This window comes from Danio aesculapii, chromosome 22, assembly GCF_903798145.1.
Source record: "Danio aesculapii chromosome 22, fDanAes4.1, whole genome shotgun sequence".
Taxonomy (NCBI): domain Eukaryota; kingdom Metazoa; phylum Chordata; class Actinopteri; order Cypriniformes; family Danionidae; genus Danio; species Danio aesculapii.
Window position 1 is genome coordinate 22,921,783 of NC_079456.1, and position 21,693 is coordinate 22,943,475.

General features: G+C 32.3%; 1 protein-coding gene across 1 annotated transcript in view; it reads left to right on the forward strand.

Moving 5' to 3' along the window:
• LOC130216579 (adhesion G-protein coupled receptor D2) overlaps positions 1-21,693 on the forward strand; it is a 146,101-nt gene that overhangs the window by 22,991 nt on the left and 101,417 nt on the right. The gene's annotated exons all lie outside the window — the stretch shown is intronic.

The following is a 21,693-nucleotide window of genomic DNA, read 5'->3' on the forward strand; positions in this document are numbered from 1 at the left end:
TATTAATTCACCATTTGTGCATTTCCTTTTTATAACATAGACCCATAACATACATGGCATTGCAAACAGTCATGAACTGAAATTTTCTCATACCTTTCTCAATTTGTTCTTTTTTACAATCACCTTTATTCATCAATATATTGCTGTAATATTATATTCTTATACAATTACTCTAACCTTCCTAGTTAACCTAATTAACCTAGTTAGGCCTTTAAATGTTACTTTAAGCTGTGTAGAAGTTTCTTGAAAAATATCTAGTCAAATTTTATTTACTTTTATCATAGCAAAGATAAGAGGATACACTTATTAGAAATGAGTTATTAAAATTATCATGTTAAGAAACGTGTTGAAAAAATATTCTCTCTGTTAAACAGAAATTGAGAGAAAAAAATATAATAAAAATATATAAAACAAAATGCATTCATTTTAATTGTGCAAATGTTTACTTTCGTGAGAAAAATGTGATCATTATACTTTATTCATCCACATTTTCATGTTCAATATATGTGAAAAGGCACGACGTGTTTTAAACGCAATTAGACAGTACTATTATGCGCTTAATTGATAATTGCAATAATTATTATTACAATTATTACATAAATATTACAATTAATTACAAAATTATAGTATTTTCAGGACAAAGTTTTTTCAATAATCTCTCCCTGAACACAAACCAGTACATTTCTTTTTTTTAATTGTTATTTTTTCATAAAATAATGTATTTTAAACATCTTTGAGCATTTGCAAAGTTTTCCTTCCTTACTGCTATTTTTAGAAATATGTATCTCTTCTGGGTGCAAATTAAGTTATAGTCACAAAATATTTTATTTATAAAAATAATGAATAATAATTTTGCTATAGAAAGCCAATGTTAAAAAATACTGTCAAAATATGGTTCTGCTTACCACATTTTCCCAAACACAAGTCACATTTTCTAAAACCAAACAACTTATGTAAGGTAATTATCCCCAAGTCACACGTCGAATAGTTGTTTAATACATTCCCACCACCAGTACCAAAATTGTGAGTTTTGTCCATAAAATCCTGCTGTTATATATATATATATTTTCCTGAAATGAAACCACATCACATTTTTTTTTCTATAAAAAAGTGTTAATGGTCTAAAAAAAGACATTTGCACAGCTTTATCTTTCAGCAATCATATTCATAGAGTTTTTTTATCCACACTGATGATGAAAAGAAAAGAACTAAGTGTGGATCAAAAGTGGATTAAAGGTTTTTGATTATTTATTTGTATTAATTTTGGATTCAAATCTACACTAGCCAGGACATCTAGACACTAGATGAGAGTGTACTGTAGAAATCTGCCAAATCCAGTATCAACAACGGCAAAATTCAAGTTCAAAATTCATTTAATGTTTATTTAGTCTAATAAAGAAGACTTAAGGACGTTTATTTTGTTATAAAATGTGATTTCAATGTTATGTTTAATAGGGTTAATCACGTTGTACCAGCAGAACGTGAGCAAATGTAGTGCCAGTTACAACTAACACACTATTAGGATTTAAACCATTTTGTCATCTGAAAAATAGACAGTATAACTAATGTACATCAGTGCAAATAAAAAACGTCCATTTACAGGACAGTGGTCTTTTGGGGCCTTGAATTTTGCGGACTTGCACTGCTTCAAAGTGCAAGTCCGCATGAAACCAAGATGATTTCACATTATTGGTCTTAAAAGTCTACAAAAGTTTGTTTTAGTAATCTTTAATCAATTCCTGACCATTTGCTTTCACTCTGATATGGCAATCCTTCTCTGACAACAGAAGTAGAACCCACCCCTTACTCAATATTCCAGAAACGCATCATCATACTGTAAGTCTACAGCAAACTCCAGTTTGTGCTGGCTTAAAACATAAATAAATAAATATATTAACAACCATTTTAGTCAGTGTACAAGGGGAGCTACGCAAATGTGATTTTGATGTCATGTTTATGTGTATTATGTGTGTCAAACACGAGTACTTGGCAATAAAAGTGACAATAGTGAATCACAGGACTGTAATTGCGCATGTGTGTAGTGTTGGGACATTGCCACCTGGGATGCAGAATACAGCGTTTTTAGTTAATTTTACGGACATCGCCTGCACACAAAACTTTTGTGTAATCTTGTCATTTCTTTATAGTTAGTGTTTTAATGATCATCTTTGGTGTGTAAAGCCTCAAGTTGTAACTTTGCACACACAGTTGACACCATGTAAACAGCTTTAGCGTTAGAGCTGAGGCTCGCAGTGGCTAGGCTGAGGTAAACTATGTTTGAGTGAAGAGATAATTGCTGTTTAACATGGGTACGGCTCAGACTGAGAGCATCTGTGTGTCTTTTATTGGAGTGGAATGAAGTTTTATTCAGACTTTTGGGTAAACTCAGCCTTTTCTCTGTGATGTTATTCTCACGTTTGTGCGATTCATTCATATCTCTATTAGCAGTTGAAGTCCAGGTTTTCTCTGCATCTCAGTGTTTCTCTTTTAGGAGCTGTGGGTGAAATTATTTTTGGCAAACGACAAAGGATTCCTAACAGATCCTATGGTACTTCCTTTCCCAGTTAAATCATTTTCTAATTGTGAGTGAATTTGTTATTTAAAGCTACTTTATTTCAGCCAACTTGATAGATTTTTAGTTGTTTGAACATTCTGTGAAGTATAGCTTAATTTAGTCATTATTAATTTATGTATAATGCAGATTTTAGCTGGCAGGAAAACAAAATAAGTTCCATAATTTACAGGTCACTCTTTTCTTATTTGTATATTTATTTAATGCTGTCTATGTGCAAAAGCTTTACATTAGCATTCAAAACACATAGCAGTATAGTTTTTATTTATACAAGGGGCTGTCGGATACTTGATTCTGATTGGCTGATGGAAATTTCAAAGTAAGTATTTTAAATTCAGATAAATGCACAACTGACCACCTCAGGTGTCAATTCTTTTTTAAAAATATACAAAAACGGCTCATTGTTTGTTTTTTTCCTTATTTGTACGTTTCAATTTTGTTCTGTACACATTCAATTCTTAAATCATAAGAAATATTTAGTGAAATCATTTTGAGTAAAAATAAAATGTATATTTAATATGTTATAATTAATAACACATGTAACCATACGTGTATGTATGTGTATATTTATTCATACAGCAGTTCTGTCTGGTTCTTGAATCTGACTGACTGATAGCCGTGCAAATAACAGCACTCGTCCAGCATCTTAAATCTTCGCCCTTGTGTATTACTCCACCCACATACAGCGACAAGCAGAGGACACTCTACAGTTTGACAAACATTGCTGCTGTTGGACAACATAATGTACTTTTTAGTGGAGAATGTAGTTGTTCAGATTACTATGCCGTTTATTTATAAGGATAGTGCCTATTTAAAAATATCTATAATTTCTGAGATGATTGACAAAGATGATTGACAATGTTTATCTACAAGATGGCGACAGAGACCGTATAGTAAGTCAGAAGAGAAAAACAGCATAATTTCAAACTGCTCCTGATCAGATCATTATTATACAGGTAAAGTCGATCTCTCTCTTTTGTATGTTGTAGTGCTTTATTTATACTATACTAATATTATGATCTCCCTAATGCAACAAAGAAATACTGGGAAATCTCTGTAGACCAGGGGTCTCAAATTAGCGGCCCACGATAGTTTGTGGCTTTGCCTTAATTTGAAAGTTTAATGTTAGTGCTTCCCGCAAGTTTAATATGGATGGCACTTTACAGTGTTGTATACGGAGCTGAACGAACCTACCAATCACGGTGGGGTATGTGGCTCTCGGGGGTGGGACATCGGCTGGACTTCGTCCCAGCACACTTCTTTCGCAACACTTCAAATAAGTTATTGAAGTTGCTGCCCAGCGGGACGTTGATAAATGTAAATAAATCAGTGCTTAATTTGAGCAGGATCATGCGTCAGATTTTCATGTCAGATGTTCATGTTTTGCTTTCTGGTATTTATTTTCATTGATACGGATCATTTCATTGATACGGATACTTTTGCGCAGTGAATACCTGTGTGTGTGCGTGAGTGTGTGTGTGTGTGTGTCTGTGTGTGTGTGAGAGAGAGAGAGAATGTGTATGCGAAGGTTGCGTGGACTGTGTGTTCGCGCAATATTTTCAGCCAATCATCTTTCTTATTCTAACAATTATTCTCATTGGTTGGTGGTTATTGTTTCGCGCGCAGTAAGCAGTGAAACTAAATAATGGCATAGTGGCCTGCCTAAATAATATCTGTATTTTCGAAATTGCAAAGAGGCAATCAAGCTTATTTTCATGTGCCTGGATAAATATAGCGTAGACAGAAGCAACACGAGTCAAGTCAGCCACAGAACATGACAGAAGAGCTACTGTGGGCTCTTCTTGAAGATTAGACAGAGTGAGTGATTAAATACAATTTTTCGCTTGGAAGTGAACTGAAATGGCACTTAGAGAGGTAATGTGTGCTCTCTCTTTCTCTCTTTCTCAGACAAATGAAATCTAATTTATGTTTACACGATTGGATAAAAGAAAAGTAAGGAACTCAGTGCCGCCAATGTAGTTATCTGCAGTCACATGTCGACACCTTTTCATCGGCAGTCCCAGTAACCCGAACCAATTATTTGCATCACGCTACTTGCATTGCATTTGCAGTGCCTCACACAATAAACATTACATATATTTCTATATGATGTGAAAGAAGCCAAGATAAATGACAACAACACAGTGTTGCTTCTTTTTCCTGTAACAACAGCAAAGCACATAACAGTAAATCTAATTATTATTATTACCATTACTGATTGATTGATTTTCTTATAAAAAATTTTTTTTGTTTGTTTTTTTCATGTTATTTGTGTTAAAAAATTCCAATCTTCTCTAATCTCTTTATTGTTTAAACACAAAATAAGATGAAAAAATAAACAAATTAGAAATGAATATTTATTAATGTTATTAATGTCTTATGGAAAACCTGATGCAGCCCAGCCTCACTCGGACTCCGCCTCCAGTGGCCCCCAGGTAAATTGAGTTTGAGACCCCTGCTGTAGACTGATGGCGTCTTATGCCGTTCAGCCTTATAATCTTAAAATGTGAGCAAAATCACCTGTTTTGTCATCACTTTAGACATTATGCTAGAGAATCATTCAAATACTAGCTCTAAAGTGACTAGCAACGGTTTCTGCTTTTCTGATGTCAGCTGCAGATGCGAATGAATGGCGGAAGAAAGTAGTTCCTCTTACAAAAGGTTTTTGAAACTCTGTGTTTGATTTTTTTCTTTTTTATATACACGATTATGCCATCGAACTGTTGTATGAATGCAATATCACATTCGTAGCAGTGCGATGTGCCTGTATATCGCCACTGGTGGGACACCTGCAGCCTTGTGCCAACACACGCCTCCCACCTGTATCATATTGCACTGCTACTTGTATGATATTGCTCATTCACATATATATATATATATATATATATATATATATATATATATATATATATATATATATATATATATATATATATATATATATATATATATATATATATATTTTACATATATATATATATATATATTCACATATATATATATATATATATTCACATATATAATTTATATATATATATATATATATATATATATATATATATATATATATATATATATATAATTTATATTCATTTTGTCATTTTCAGTGTGGTTTGTTTCATTTATTTTTTATTAAATTGTTTAATTATTAAACTATATTTAATACATATTTAATATTAACGAAAAATAGTTTTTTAAGCAGTTGTGAAATATTATATAGAATACTACATTCATTTTAATATATATCTGCCTTCATCTAAAATAATAAAAATCAGCTCTGATATTAAATCAGAATAATTTAATTTCACAATGCTCAATGTCAATATCTTTGTTTGTGATCTTCATACAGAACATTGATGTGTTATTTCGATCAAAGAAATAAAAGTGTGTCATTCTTTATGCGTTACAAGCCTGTGCGGTTTGAATCCCATGTTTGCGATGTGTGAAGCTCCTTAATCAGTTGTTTCTGTAATAGAGCTGTATATATCACCAGAAAATCAATAGAGATTTAGCCGGACTCACATCATTAAACCACACTATAAATAGTTCATTTTCCACACTAATTAAAAAATGTCTCAACGCAGTGATAATTGATGTAGGCCTTTCTGAAACAAAGTCACAGTTTACTTGCTTCACTTGTTTTCATTTTCTCAGCCGTGTTTTGTTTGTTTGTTCATATTTTATGGCATAGTTTTGCATTAAAAGGATGTTAAACCTAGTTTGAGGTCAGAAAAAAAGCATATTTATGTCTCTGAGGCACAGTACGGAAACTAAACTTGCATGTTTGAAGGTAAAATTGGTCATAGATGCCGATGTTGTTTTTCTTTAAATCATAAACACATTTTAGTCAATGCTATAAATAATGTTTTCCTATGGATTGTTCTCAAACAGCATTTTTTTTCTAATACTAAACTAGAAATGGATATAACATTTATTTAGCTAATTTAGACATTATATATTTGAAACTGAAGAACTGTGGAAAGTCTGATTATTCGTGTCCTTCATTGCTGAAAGCTGCTATATCATTAAATAGATGAACATTTACTTATTTATTCACACTCAAGTGGCTCTAAACTTTAATGAATTTCATTCTTCTGTTGAACACAAAAGAAGATATTCTGAAGAATGTTGGAAAAAGCAGCTGTTGAGATCTGTTGTAGAAACTAAAAATACTATGGTAATCAATGGCTGTTTTTTTCCAACATTCTTCAGAATATATTTCTTTTGTGTTCAACAGAAGAAAGAAACTCAAACAGGTTTGTAACACTTTGGAGGATGAGTAAATGGTAACAGAATGATAATTTTTGAGTTAACTATCCCTTAAATATAGACCGCTTCATAGGTTTTACATAAATACACTGTTTTGTTATTTTCCTAACAAAACCTGTTTTGTTTTACATACACTGTTAACAATTTTTTTAAATTACACAGTTTTTACTGTAATATGAACTATATTTTACTGTAGGACATTTATGCAGTATGTTACTGTATTTTAAAGACGTATTGTGAACATTACTCTATATTTTACAGTTAAGATATACAATACTGTAAATACTGTACATATAAAGCAAGATAAATAGTACTGTAAATTGATTTAGTAAGTTACTGGCGAATGCTGCCAGTAAGTTACTGTAGATTCTACAGGGAAATGTTAACAGTGTATTTAGCAAGAAAAGGGTTTCATGTAAAAGCCTTATTTAAAATATATTGTAAAACATTTAGTAAAAAAACACATGAAAAAGTTTTATTTTATTAAAATGTGCCAATTAAGATTAAGAATTAGGTTTTATAAAATGCATGAAATGGTGTTTTTGCATAAGAAATCATATATTGTTATATACATATATAGTTATAATGGCATATTTTGTAAAAAAAAAAAAAAAAAATCTAAATTTTCATAAAAATGTGTGAATTAGGTTTACTTGCATAAATCATAGCAGTTTTTGAAAATGCATGAAATTGCATATTTTATAAAACCTTTTTGTAAAATACAAAAACATCTGTATAAAAAGCATAAAACCTTTTTTTCTGTTTTTAAATTAAATTTACTTTCATAAAAACATGAAATGACTGTTTATTTTTTAGAATTTCTTTCATTTCGATGTAGCTAATACGATATAATTAAATTTATTTCTATAAATCCATGATAACGGAGCTTAAATTTCTGCATTATTGCTTAACATGTTGAAAAACAAGTAATATAACCTCTCATCAGTGTTAAAAATCGTTTTATGGCTTAATAATTATTTAGAAAAAGGTGATACAGGTATGCCTGATAATTAAAAACTTGAATGGAACAGTGTCTATTTTAAACATAAACTTTTGTAATATAATACATTTCGGTACCGCTTTAGCTTAAGTGTCAATTTCAGTTATTAACTACTGCTTTATTCTCTGCCTTTCATTACGATAAAAACTTATTTTAATTATATCATCAGCCTTATCTCATGAGGAAATGTAAATATTTTACGTTTTGTAGGTGTAGTGGCTAATTCAAATGAATTTCTGCGAGTTTAGTCTTACGAAAATATACAATTTTAAAAAGGAGGTGTGGCACCCAACCCCGCCCCTAAACCCAACCGTCATTGGGGGTGAGCAAATCAAACTGAATTGTATGAATGAGATTCATATGAATTAGCCACTAAATCAAAAAGTTACGAATTGCTGAGAGATCGTGTTGATATTAGGTTGATATTAGATGAGATCGGGCGACGCAGTGGCGCAATAGGTAGTGCTGTCACCTCACAGCGAGAAGGTTACTGATTCGAGCCTTGGCTGTGTCAGGTGGCGTTTCTGTGTGGAGTTTGCATGTTCTCCCTGCTTTGCGTGTGTTTCCCATTGGTGCTCTGGTTTCCCCCACAGTCCAAAGACATGTGGTATAGGTGAATTGGGTAGGCTAAATTGTCCATAGTGTATGAGTGTGTATGGATGTTTCCCAGAGATAGGTTGCAGCTGGAAGGGCATCCGCTGCGTTAAACGTGCTGGATAAGTTGGCGGTTCATTCCGCTGTGGCGACCCCGGATTAATAAAGGCGAAAAGAAAATGAATGAATGAATGAATGAATGAACATCCCTTATATTAACCAATGCCTAAACCCAACTGCTCCTTTACTAACTGATAATATGAAGCAAAATAGTTTATACCTGTAGTTTTGTCATAAAAATAGTAAAGTAAGTAATAAAAAAATTACTACAGATTTTGGCTTCAAATCAGTCCAAACAGAAAAGGAGTCAGAGGTTTTTTGTAGATGCGAAATCCACAGGAAATCACGGCAAGCCTCTGTGATGTTTTCACCGCTTGGATATTTTGCCAGCCTTTTCCTTTTTCAATAGTGGCAGGTGAAAATACAATTCCCATGTGCCTAAGCCCAAACTCTTTTCTCACTAAATTCCACTTTTTCTTTTGCCCACGGCTCCTTTTATAGCTTTAAAAAAAGTGTTTTGTTAGGAAAACCAACCACTCTTTTAGTCACACAAACAGCAAACTTACATACAAAGTTGGTCTATAAAGCAATTCACGATACTTCTTTCACTTCAACAATTAAGGTTTTTTACGCCACATCATTTCTGTTTGTTTTGACGTGCATTGAAAACATACCTCCGTTGTGCATCCACAGGGTGCTCGAGTCGCTCAATGGCGCAGACCTTGTGTTTAAGTGCTTCATATAGACGTTTCAGGCTCTTAAATACCTCCGTACGGCCCGTGGTTTTTGAAAAGAAAGCCAGACGGCGTGCGCTCCTATGAATGGCGGACCGCATGGGGCGCTGAATGAAGCATTCTGCCATCTGAAGTTGCTTTGATTGAGGATTACGTTCGTAATTTTCATTGCTGTCTGAGGGAACGCCCTTGAAAACGTGAAGAATATTACAGGCGCACTTTATCCGGCGGGCGTTCAGAGTCCTAGATGGCCTTATGTGAAATTTCTGTCATGATTTTTTTTTTCTTCCCGCCCTTCCATGTTTCACTGTATTTTCAATAGGCAGCAATAACAACATAAAACTTAAGCCACAGGACTTTATTGTTAAATCAATAAAAGGAATCATGTTGACAAGCCCTTTTCATCGGCCGCACTCGCTGCTGTTTTGAGTGAGGGGGAAATGACATGAGAAGCAGTTTGCTCTTATTTAGAGACCTAAGATTCATTTGCATATTTCAGAAACATTAATAAAGGGGTTTTCATGCAGCAACTTTTAATGAATTTTGGGGAGCTTCTAGATTTATTGTAAATGTTTTTGGGCCTTTTATTTTATATAAAAGTTGTTGTAAAAACATAAAATGTTCTTACAAGCTTAAAGTAGCTTTATTTAAATGTTTTATCTTTAATAAAGAAGCCCAATTTGCATATTTTCTACAAAAAGCTTTGTAAGAATTTAATTAAAATTATTCATTTAAAATAAATAGCTTTGTTTGCATGTTTTGTAAAAAAAATTTTAATACAAAAAATGAAATTGCTATTTTTGCATAGTTAATAATTTTTAAGTGTTTGTCATGTAGCATTTTTTAATGAATTTTGGAAACTTCTAGAATATAAAATAATATAAAATATAATATATTTTCTGTGCCTTTTCTCCCCAGAACATTTTTTATAACACACTATTTGTGTTAGTCTCTATTTGCACGTAATTTAAGTAAATTAAAGTATAATAAGTAATTTTATTTGCATATTTTGTACTAGGGATGCTCCGATATGTATTTTTGCAGCCGATACCGCATACAAATTCTTTGTCATGGTGATTGGCCGATACCAAGTACCGATTCTGATGCTTCAATCTTTATAATGCATTAAGCATATTTTCCCTCTAAGGACGATACTTAAGTGAAGATCTCGTCTTACCTAAGGGAATAAATGAAGTATGCTGCATATAATCCCTTAAACAAGTCTCTTATAACCATTTAGTGTGGACATGTGGACATGGCCAGAAGCAAATTTACAAAAAATAGTAGAACACAGATATAAAAATTGGTAAGAAAAATTACAAGATGCAATTTGGAAACACTGCAAATGATGAAAGAAGAATTCAGCATGTCTCAATCAAAAAAAGGTATTTGTGCATAAGAAGTTAAAATGCACACCTATAAATCACCTATAAATCCATTACTGTTTTACTAAAGGGAAACAGGTCTATAAACTACTGTTTATTGCAGTAAGTATGTTACAAGAAGATATATTATTAACTGTTCATGAAAAAAAAGTTTTTTTTAAAGTTTTATCTAATAATTCCTGCCAGCTTTTAGTGAACATGCAATACTGTCAAAAGCACAGAACTTTCAGTTGTTATATGTAAAAAGACCTAAATACATGCAGACATTCAAATATTTTCAAATATAATTGTTTGCGCTTGCAACAAAGAGACCATCACTCACGTGAGTAGAGCTAAAAGGCTGTATAAACCGAGGTCGCACCACATCTGTATACATTTTAGCTGTTGTGACGCGAGCGCATCGATCGCACGCCCCCAGTTATCATTTTACCTCCTCACATGTTGTGGCTACTGTAGGCTATGCATAATATATGGGAGTGCATGTGCGTCTTCCTCTGCTTGCAAACTCATAAACAAACCCCTGCGATTGGTTAATGAGATCGGCCAGATTGGCGAGTACTGATCAAGTCATTAAATGTAATTAACGGCTGATACCAATCTTCGGCAGATCGATTGGAGCATCCCAATTTTGTACACACCTTTAAACTTGAAATAGCTTTACAATATTTTATCATATTTTGTGAAATGGTTAGTTTGCATATTTTGTTTAAAATCTTTTTGAAAAAGCTTATAAAATTTCGATCAAAAATGTATTTATTTACTTTATTATAATAAAAAAGCAAGAAATAGATGCTAAATTTACAAATGTTTTGTAAAAAATGCTTGATTTGCTTATTTTATAAAACATTTTTATTATTTCGTGTTTTTATTTTTATTTTTTACGATTACTTAATTAGAAGGCTTTTAACCTTATTCAAATGACATTTTTTTTATATATTCGAATACGTCTTATGAATGAAATAGAGACTTATGGTTTGAAAATCATAATTTTTATGCTATTTAAAGTTGTACAGATTTAGTTGTTTTTTTTTAAGTGGTTTGGTATGGAGTTACGACATTGTGAATCATTTCAATTTACTTACAGTACTTATTTACTCCAAGGGCGATATATTGGTGTTCGAAGATATATTGGTGATCGAAGGTGATATATTGGTGTTTCGTAACATCTAGTTTTTATGAGGTGGGTTATTAGCCCAACGCTCAACCCACAGCCTGGAGGACCAGGACATACATACATACATACATACATACATACATACATACATACATACATACATACATACATACACTATGGACAATTTTGCTTACCCAATTCACCTACAGCACATCTCTTTGTACTGTGGGGGAAACCGGAGCACCCGGAGAAAACCCATGCGAACACGGGGAAAACATGAAACTTCACACAGAAATGCCAACTGACCCAGTCGGGGCTCGCAGCGACCTTCTTGCTGTGATGCGACAGCCCTACCCACTGTGCCACCGTGTCACCTTATTCGTTTCAGTTTGCCATTTTTAATTAAAGAATAGTTAAAGAGCATTACTGTAAATTGTCTTCTTAAAATCTATTGCTAACTTTAGACTGTAACAAGTTGGTAATGCATCTACGAATCAAAAATATTGTAAAATAAAAGCAACATAATGCCCCAAAAGTCTTATTTACCAACTCCTGAACCATAAATACCAGCATGTGCTTCTCTATCAGGCTGAAAATAAATGGCTTTCGATGGGGGGGGGGGAGAGTGGAGGTGCTTCATTTGGTCATAAATCGCACAACCCTCCGTCATCCAATCTCGCTGCAATGTCATTCAAAAACTCAGCGCTATCCATTACCGGTATATAATAGGCCCTCCACCATGCATTGTCCATAGCATTATACGCTCATAATTCCCCTCTATCAATAACTTTGAGGATAGAGAGTTTAAAGGGGGTTTGGGGTCACAAACTCGGGACAAGTTTTTTATGTGTTGTATAGTAAGATGGATCCCACAGCCTAACTATTGTTAACTAGGTTATACATAATTATGATTTTAAAATAATTATTTTATAATTATTATGATGTTATTTTTTGTTTGTTAACTTTTTTATATTTTGGTTAGGCTTTCTGCATGTTGGTTACACCCCAGTGACTCTGATTTGCCAGATTTTGTTTATTTATTTACATTTTTAAATTAAAACTACAGCATTCCATACAGTAGATTAATGTAAAAGTAGATTAATTAAAAATAAATAAAGTAGGTAAACAAAATAAATTATGGTAAATATTTACGCCACTAGTTTTTTTTAAAGATTTATTTATATTTATTGTGTTTACTTTGTTGTTTTTTGTTGTATTTTGTGTCTGGTTTGTTTAGATTTGTTGAATTTTTTTCTTTGTTTTATTTTTGTATGTTTTTCTTTTTTTATTCTTTTTGTTTTTTGTTTGCTTTGTATTTTGCATTTTTAGTTTTTGTTTGTTATTTTCTGTTGTATTGTTTTTTTTTTGTTCTGTTTTGCTTTTTTGTCTGTTTTGTTTCTTTTTGTCGTTTTATTTCATTACAGCGGTTTTATTTAAAAAAAAAAATTCTGCATTGTCCAACTAGTTCCACTCATTTATGTTTATGCTCCACGTAACATATTTTATGAAAACAATAAAAAAGATGACGATTTAATATTGTGTTCTTTTAATCACACAGCTAGTATAATAGATAGTATAATAGAATAGAATTCATTCATTCATTTTCCTTCGGCTTAGTCCCTGATTTATCAGGGGTCACAGCAGAATGAACTGCCAACAATTCCGGCATGTGTTTTATGCAGCAATGCCCTTCCAGCCGCAATCCAGTACTGGAAAATAATAGAATAGAATAGAATAGAATAGAACAGAACAGAACAGAACAGAAAAGACCTGTTAAAGGGGAAGTGAAGCACTCAGTCAAGTTTACATTATTTTGAAAATTGATTTCTACTTTAATGAAAATATATAACAAACTCGATTAATGTAAATATTTTGAAAAAAAAAACGGCATGTTTTACTATAGCTTTTAGACCTAGGGCACCACCATTTTGGAATATCGCTGTGTCTGACGTCACAGGGTTGGTTCCATTCTCTCAGCTCAACAGATACAGTGGAAGTAATGGACTGAACACGGAGACTGCAAAGCATAATTTACCCAATACATGAAGTTGTAGGTGTGGATCTGCTGAAAATACAAGCAACTGGTGTGTGTCTAAAATAAAAAAAATATTTATTCTATTTTTCTTTTTTTCTTTTAATTACCAATCATTTAATGCGCTTTGGTTCACTTTCTGTATTACGCTGCCTGACTGCCTGTCTGGGTTTTAACAAGGTCCGGTGCTGATGTAATGGGGGTGGGCACTTTCACTTTTCACTACAGCCTTCACCTCTTTTTGTGTTCAAACCAAACTAAGATCGGTGCAGTTTTTTACATGCCAGGTTTTTACATCTGTCTTACATGTTCAGAGAGTGAGTTGATCAACTTGATAAGAGAATATGTCTTGACAAAATCCACAAAGATGTGACTTAGTAAAGCGTGAAGTCATGTATGATTTTAATTGTTACATTAGTCTGAATGTAGATCCCCTCGTCAGGCAGCGCTGCACCAGTATGAAAGAGTGGAACAAAGTGCATCAAATGAAAGATATATATATATATATATATATATATATATATATATATATATATATATATATATATATATATATATATATATATATATATATATATATATATATATAAAACGTATAAACATTTTTGTATATGTTAGACTTTGATGCTTGCGTTTGCACCAGCTCTGCAATCTACGCCCACAAGCTCCTTCCAGTCTCCTTGTTCAGTCCATTATTTCTATTGTATCTGTTCAGGTCAGGGAACGGAACCCACCCCATGATGTCAGACACAGCGACATTCCAAGATGGCGGCACCCATGCGCTAAAAGCTATAGCAAAACATACCGTTTTATTCTAAATAGTTACATTAGTCAAGTTTGTTTAATATAATTTCATTAAAGTGGAAAAACTAATGTACAGAATAATGTAAACACAACTGAGTGTTTCACTTCCTCTTTAATGTGAAATTAAATGTATTAGAATTTATTTAATTTGTTTCTCAACTAACACCTCATGAACTTTTTAGCAGATAGTTTTGGGAAATTATTTGTAGTCCACAGGGGGGCAGCTGAGACAAACACCACAAGCCCCTCATAGAGACAATGGTCTAATTCTCAAACAAACAAAAACAGGACAGGAATCCCTCAGTCAAGACAGGTGTCCAGCTCGTCTCTCAGTCCCTTTGGCCTCCATGGTCAAACGCTCCCCAAAGCCCTCGTCAGGGAAATGTTTGTCAAGTGGAATTGTTTAATAAAGGAAACAAAGAATATGTTTTATAGAAAACAAAGAAAAATGTCTGTTAATACCATTATGTACTGCTGATTGAGTCTCAATACGATACAATAATAGTTCTGTGTAAGTGTGTGGGTGTGGGTGAATATATTGCTATGTGTATGAGCAAAACATAACTTTATTTATTATAAGGTTATATTTTGTAAATTGCTGGTAACAATTTTTCTTACTTTAACAAAAATGTTATCATTTAGAGTTTTTGCATAAAATAACCAAGGTTGCCATAACACAAGGGGCCATTTTTCAAGCATGCTTTTATTTATTTTTACACAACAATTATTATTATTATTATTATTATTATTATTATTATTATTATTATTATTATTATTATTATTATTATTATTATTATGCTCTGGGTCCTCCACAGTCCAAACACATGTGATACCGATGAATTGAATAAACAAAAGTGTGTACGTGTTTCCCAGTACTGGAATAGTTGGCGGTTCATTCCATTGTGGCAACCTCTGAAATAGAGACTTAGCCAAAGGAAATTAACTAAAGAATAAATTAATTATTATTATTTTATTTTATTTATTTTTTATGATAGGAAGAGTTAATAAATGAACATTTGATGGGATAACCCTGCTTTCCAATCACAGGTGCGGGCATTTGATATTTTGTGTAATTATCATTAAAAAATGGTAGAATTGCAAAATAAATAGTAGTATTTTTATTTTCAATTCAGAAGAAATGCTAGCATAAGTACAGTGGAAAAGCAAAGTTCTTTTTTAAGTTTCATAAAAAGTATTTATGCTCATACTTTACAAATAATTTCTAAGATATGTATATTAGATATGTATATTAGTAATAATTTCTAATATGTATATTAGTTAATTATTTGTGTATGTTTATGTGTATGTACTCACATGAATGAATTTTTGGATGCTTCTAGAATATAAAATAATAAAAAATGTTAAGTAAAATGTTATGTGTCTTTCCCCCACCAAAACATTTCTTATGAACAATTTAGTGATTGTTATTTTTGATTATTATTAGTAATTAGTGAATAGTGATTTAATTATTTTTTATTATTATTGCTTTATATTTTATTGTTTTTTATAAATGACTTGGAAGGCTTCTAATCATATAAAAAAGATGTTTATTTGTTCAGAATGCAATTTAGGAATGAAATAGAGACTTTTGGTTTGAAAATCATCTTTTTATGTGATTTAAAGTACAAATTCAGTTTTTTTTAAAGGGTTGGTATATGTCACGATGTACGACATACAGTTGAAGTCAGAATTATTAAACCCCCTTTTATTTTTTTTTTTATTTTTATTTATTTATTTTTAAATATTTCTGAAAAATTATGTTTAATAATTCTGACTTCAACAGTACATGTGTATGCACTCACATATGTTATTTGCATAATTATCAAGTAAATATAAGTAAACTATCTTAATATAGTTGATAAGATAAATCAAAAATAGTATCTGCCATCTATCTGAGGACTCATTTTTAAAATCCTTTAATATAGGATAAAAAACGCATAGAAAAAACACCCAGGAGCAATTTAATCAAATACATATCAAATGTATTTTTTTCTCTCCCTTTGGCTAATATTGCTCAAACATGAATAATTAGAAAATCACCATCGGCAAAATATTTCTACATACATTACGCTCATATATGTGTGAGATTCGGCCTACCGCATAAAGCAAAGGCAACCTGATGCTGGAGTCTGTCCAAAAAAGCGTTGAAAATAATCATAGTGAATAACATGTTTCCTGTGGAGAGGAAAGGGAATTCCACGGCTCACACGAACCACCAAAAGAGCCTGTCGCGTTTGGCACCCACCCGCATTTATTTGCTTTATAATTACCCAACGGCTCCGTGCAGTAATAGTTTGTGTCATAGGAAAGCAAATCACTTGGCTTCCCTGGCAGGAGACCGAGGATCACATGACCCGCTTGGGACGACCTCACAACCCCTCTTAAAACAACACGACCCTCGCATGTTCAAGCTCTGGTGTCAGAAAGCACTTCGACACCCAAATTACTGCTCCGTTTATCATTTCAGCTGATATAGGTTTATGAGATGGGCGGTTTGCGTGGATATCTTTTAAATCTGCTTTAATCTGAGTGCCGCGGACTGTTTGGTGGGCTTTGATGTATACTTTGCAGATAATTAACAAGAACTGGGTCAGTCTGGGCGAGAGAAAAGCTTTTTTTCTTTTAAAAAGGCTGTCAAATGTTGATGCCAATTTAGCAGTGAGCAATTCTGGGTTTTTTGCATGGAAATGAAATTCAAAATAAACAGGAGATGTTTTATTCATGGCCGTGCTCTTTTTAAATCATTATTTCATCTGAAAGAAGTCCTAATTGTAGGGCTTGCTTGTTGTTGACTAGGATGAAGCGCTTTAATTGTTGGTTTGCGTGACAATTTCATATTTGAGGTCATCTTGCCAAGTGAATGATAAACCTATCAAAAATCCGTTTATTTAATTTAGAATCAGAATTTCTTTTCAAGACGTGAAAAAAACTGCATGAAACGTAAAGGAGCAAATAAATGAGGCTAGAAATTCTAGATCTACACGATCTTCAACGGTCAAAAGTTTGGGGTCAGTAGAATTTAAAAATGTTTTAAAATAAGCTTGTCCTGCTCACAAAGGCTGCATTTATTTCATTAATAAGTGCAAATTGTAAAATTGTGAAATGTTATTGCTCTATAAAATAACTATTCAAAATTAGTTTATAGTTTAATTTAGTAATTTATTCCAGTGATTTTAAACATGACACCAGTGTTCAGAGTCACATGATTCTTCATAAATCCCTCTAATATTTGTTAATATTATTATTATTATTAATAATATTATTATTATTAATGGTAATAGTAGTAAAAACAATAATGACTGGAGTAATAATTTCATTTGAAACTACCTACTAATCCTAACCCTAACCCTGTACATACAGTAAGAAAACAGTTATTTTAAAATTGTAATAAAATATTGAATAATTTAGCATTTTTTAGCATTTAATATGAAAATGCTACCTTGATGAACAGAATCGTTATCGAGAAAAAAAAATCCTGAAAATAAAAAAACTGACCCAAAACATTTGACCGGTAGTGTATCTTAAAATGAAGAGTTTACATCTTATCAATCTTATACATTGTTTACATCTTATAAATTAATATTAATTGTAGATTTAAAAAAAAGAAAGAACGGTGGTGAGACATACTTTTAAAGAGAAATTATAAATAAATGTTCGTTTGAAGATAAGATGTGAACTTGGAAAAAGCTTGGACTTACAAGATTTAAATAATAATAATAAATAAGTAAATTGTGAGATATAGATTCAGAGTTGTAAAACATCAACACATTATTCCTAGATATAAACTGAATTTTTTTAGGTATAAAATCAAAATGAAGTTTAGGATTTTGAGATGTAAACTGAAAAGTGTAAAAAATATAAACTTGGAATTGCAAAATGTGAACTTAAAATGATATGTAAACTCATGCTCCCAAATGCAGATTGTATACTTGGAATTGTAAGCTAGAAACCTGCACTTTAAAAAAATCCTCCTGGCTTAATTTATTTTAGTTGAATCAAATTAACTTTTCTAGTCGTCTCAACTGACATCAATCATTCATTCATTTTATTTTATTTTACTTTCAGCTTAGTCCCTTTATTAATCTGGGTAGAATGAACCGCCAACTTATCCAGCACATGTTTTACGCAGCGGATGCCCCAACCCATCACAATGCAACCCATCACTGAGAAACACCCATACACACTCATTGACCACTTACACTACGGACAATTTAGCCTAGCCAATTCACCTATACCACATACTGTATCTTTGGACTGTGGGGGAACCCGGAGCACCTGGAGGACATCCACGCGAACACGGGAGAACAAACTCCACCTAGAAACACCAACTGACCCAGCCGAGGCTCGAACCAGTGACCTTCTTGATGTGTGGCGAACGTGCTACCCACTGCGCCACCGTGTCGCCCCTGACATCAATCAAACTAACTAAAATATTAAGTTAAAGTTTGTATAACTATTCTAGCATATGTTTTACGCAGAGGATGCCCTTCCAGCCACAACCCAGAACTGGGAAACACCTATACACTCTCATATTCACACATGCATTCATACAGTACGGCCAATTTAGTTTATTCAATTCACTTATACCGCATGTCTTTAGACTGGTGGGGAAATTGGAGGAAACCCACGCGAACTTAGGGAGAATATGCAAACTCCACACAGAAATGCCAACTGGCCCAGACGGGACTCAAACCAACAACCTTCTTGCTGTGAGGTGCCACCGTGCCACCTTAGAAACTTGTAATTTCAAAATGTAAACTCTAAATTGCTAGATTTAAAAGATGGAGTTGTGAAATGAAAACTTGGAATTAGTATGCAAATATTAGAATTGTGAGAAACTCTGAATCATCAGATCTAAACTTGAAAATGTAAGATGTAAATTTGGAATTTTGAGATAGGAATTTGGAATTGCGAATTCAGAATTGTTATATATATATAAAAAATGGAGTTGAAAAATGCGAAGTCGCTCTTGAGGTATGTAAATGCTGCAGTTGTGTGAGGTTAACTCTGAATTGTGAGATTAAAAACTCAAATTTGCTAGATGTAAATTTGGATTGGGAAGAAGTAAATAAAGAATTGCAGTATCCAGATATTGGAATTGCGAGATGTAAACTCAAATTTGTGAAACATAAAAAAGATTCTAAAATAATCAAACCTGCAATTGTAAGATGTGCATTGCGAGATTGGCATTTTTAAAAAAAAAGTATTGTAGTGTGCAAATTTTGAAATTGTAAGATGTAAATTTGGAATTGGGAAATAACATTTGGAGTAGCTACTGAAGATTAAAATGTGGAAATTCGAATTTTGGAATTGCAAAAGGTAAATATATATTAAAAAAATGGAATTGTAAAATGCAGTCTGTATTGCAGTATGTGTATGTTGGAATTGTAAGATGTAAACTCTGAATTTAGTGAAATTTAGTGAAATGTAAGCTTGAAATCGGGAGATACAAAGATTTGGAATTGTAAAATGCATATTCATTATTTCAATATGCAAAAAATTGAGAGATATAAACTAATAATTGTGAGATATAAACTCTAAACTCTTTAAAATTTTCTGAGACAAAAAAAGTTGTAAAGAGGATAAATAAAATAAAAATGTATAAAATTATTATAATTCATTTATTAATGCGAGTGTAAACCCAAATATATTCAATATAGTTTGAAACAAAGAAAGATATCTAAAAAAAGAAAAATAAAGTCAGTCCTTTTGCCCTTCCTGTGTGTCAGGACTGTCGTTTAGCTAACATTTCCCCTGCGACATGGCCTTTAACCATTGTTTACAAGGATATGTTGATTCATATTAATCTGGTTCATGTCGCTTCGGTGGGTTTTGTTTTGAGTTGCTCACCCTAGGTGGGAAAAAGCACAGCGCCGCTGACAGCTGGACTCTGGGCTATGGAGTTGGGCTTCTTATACTGTGCAGATGTGGTCTCTTGCTTTGTTTTTCTAAGTAATTATCATCATTAAGTCAAAGCATGTGTCAATCATCTGCCTTTGAGTTGGGCTCAGTTCAACTCCAAAAACCAACTTAATGCATGAAGTGCGTCAAAACTCGTCTCAACTGGACTCATTAGCCCTCGAATAAAGGCAAGTGCCTGAGATTGGTTCAACTGGCATTTTTGGGATTTATTTTAGTCAGTTTGAGGATTTTCAGCTCTTGGTTAAGTTTATGTAGGGGTCAGTGACAAAAGGAGGGATGAATTATGAAAAGGACAATTCTTTTGATTTGATAAAAAATGAGCATGTTTGTAGGAATGCAATCTTTGTTAAAAATTTAAACCATTAAATGTTAAAAATACTGTGTAGTTACTTTACTTGCCTTAAAAGTTGACATTACTTAAAACAGTTAGTAAATTATTGTAACTTGGAATGGTTAAGTTGACCTAACTTTTATAATTATGCACAAATTTCATTTCAAACTTTTTTAATTTTTAAAGTCAGATAATTGCCTTCTACAGTGTAATTTTTAAATATTTATTATTCTATATTTACATTTATTATTGTTGTTTTTGTTGTTGTTTTTGCTTCAATATCAAAAAAGGTTGTATAGCTGTATAAACATCACCCCCTCAAAAAAAATGTTTTCTTTGAGTACAGAATCTGTTGAGTTTTCAAACATTTATTTTGTTTAATGACTTTTTGTGTTGTCCACAAGTGAAAATGTATCTTTGGCCTCACCACATAATCACATCAGCATTCACATCACACACATCACAAAAAACAAGCAACACAAATACATTCAAGATCATTGCAGAAATCATATTAAAAACTCAGTTAACCCGATTGATAGTTGAAACCCAGTATTTAAAATTCTAAGCATTTGAAACACATTTTTCTTTACTTGAGCTTGCCTAAAACGTCTTTTTAATGGCAAATGCTGGAATTTTATATTTAAAGAATGGGAACAACCTTCAATTATAACATGCTTTTTGTTTAATTCTCATAAGGTACATTTACAGGGTATCCGTGGGGTCTTAAAAAGTCTTAAAATTTCTTAAATGTCAAAATCTGAATTTTAGGCCTTAAAAAGTCTTAAATTTACTGAAATATTGTGTTGTCGGTCTTACGTCTTTTTTAAAACAGGTATTATTTTCCTATGTTCATGTAAATCTACACAATCTGTCCAA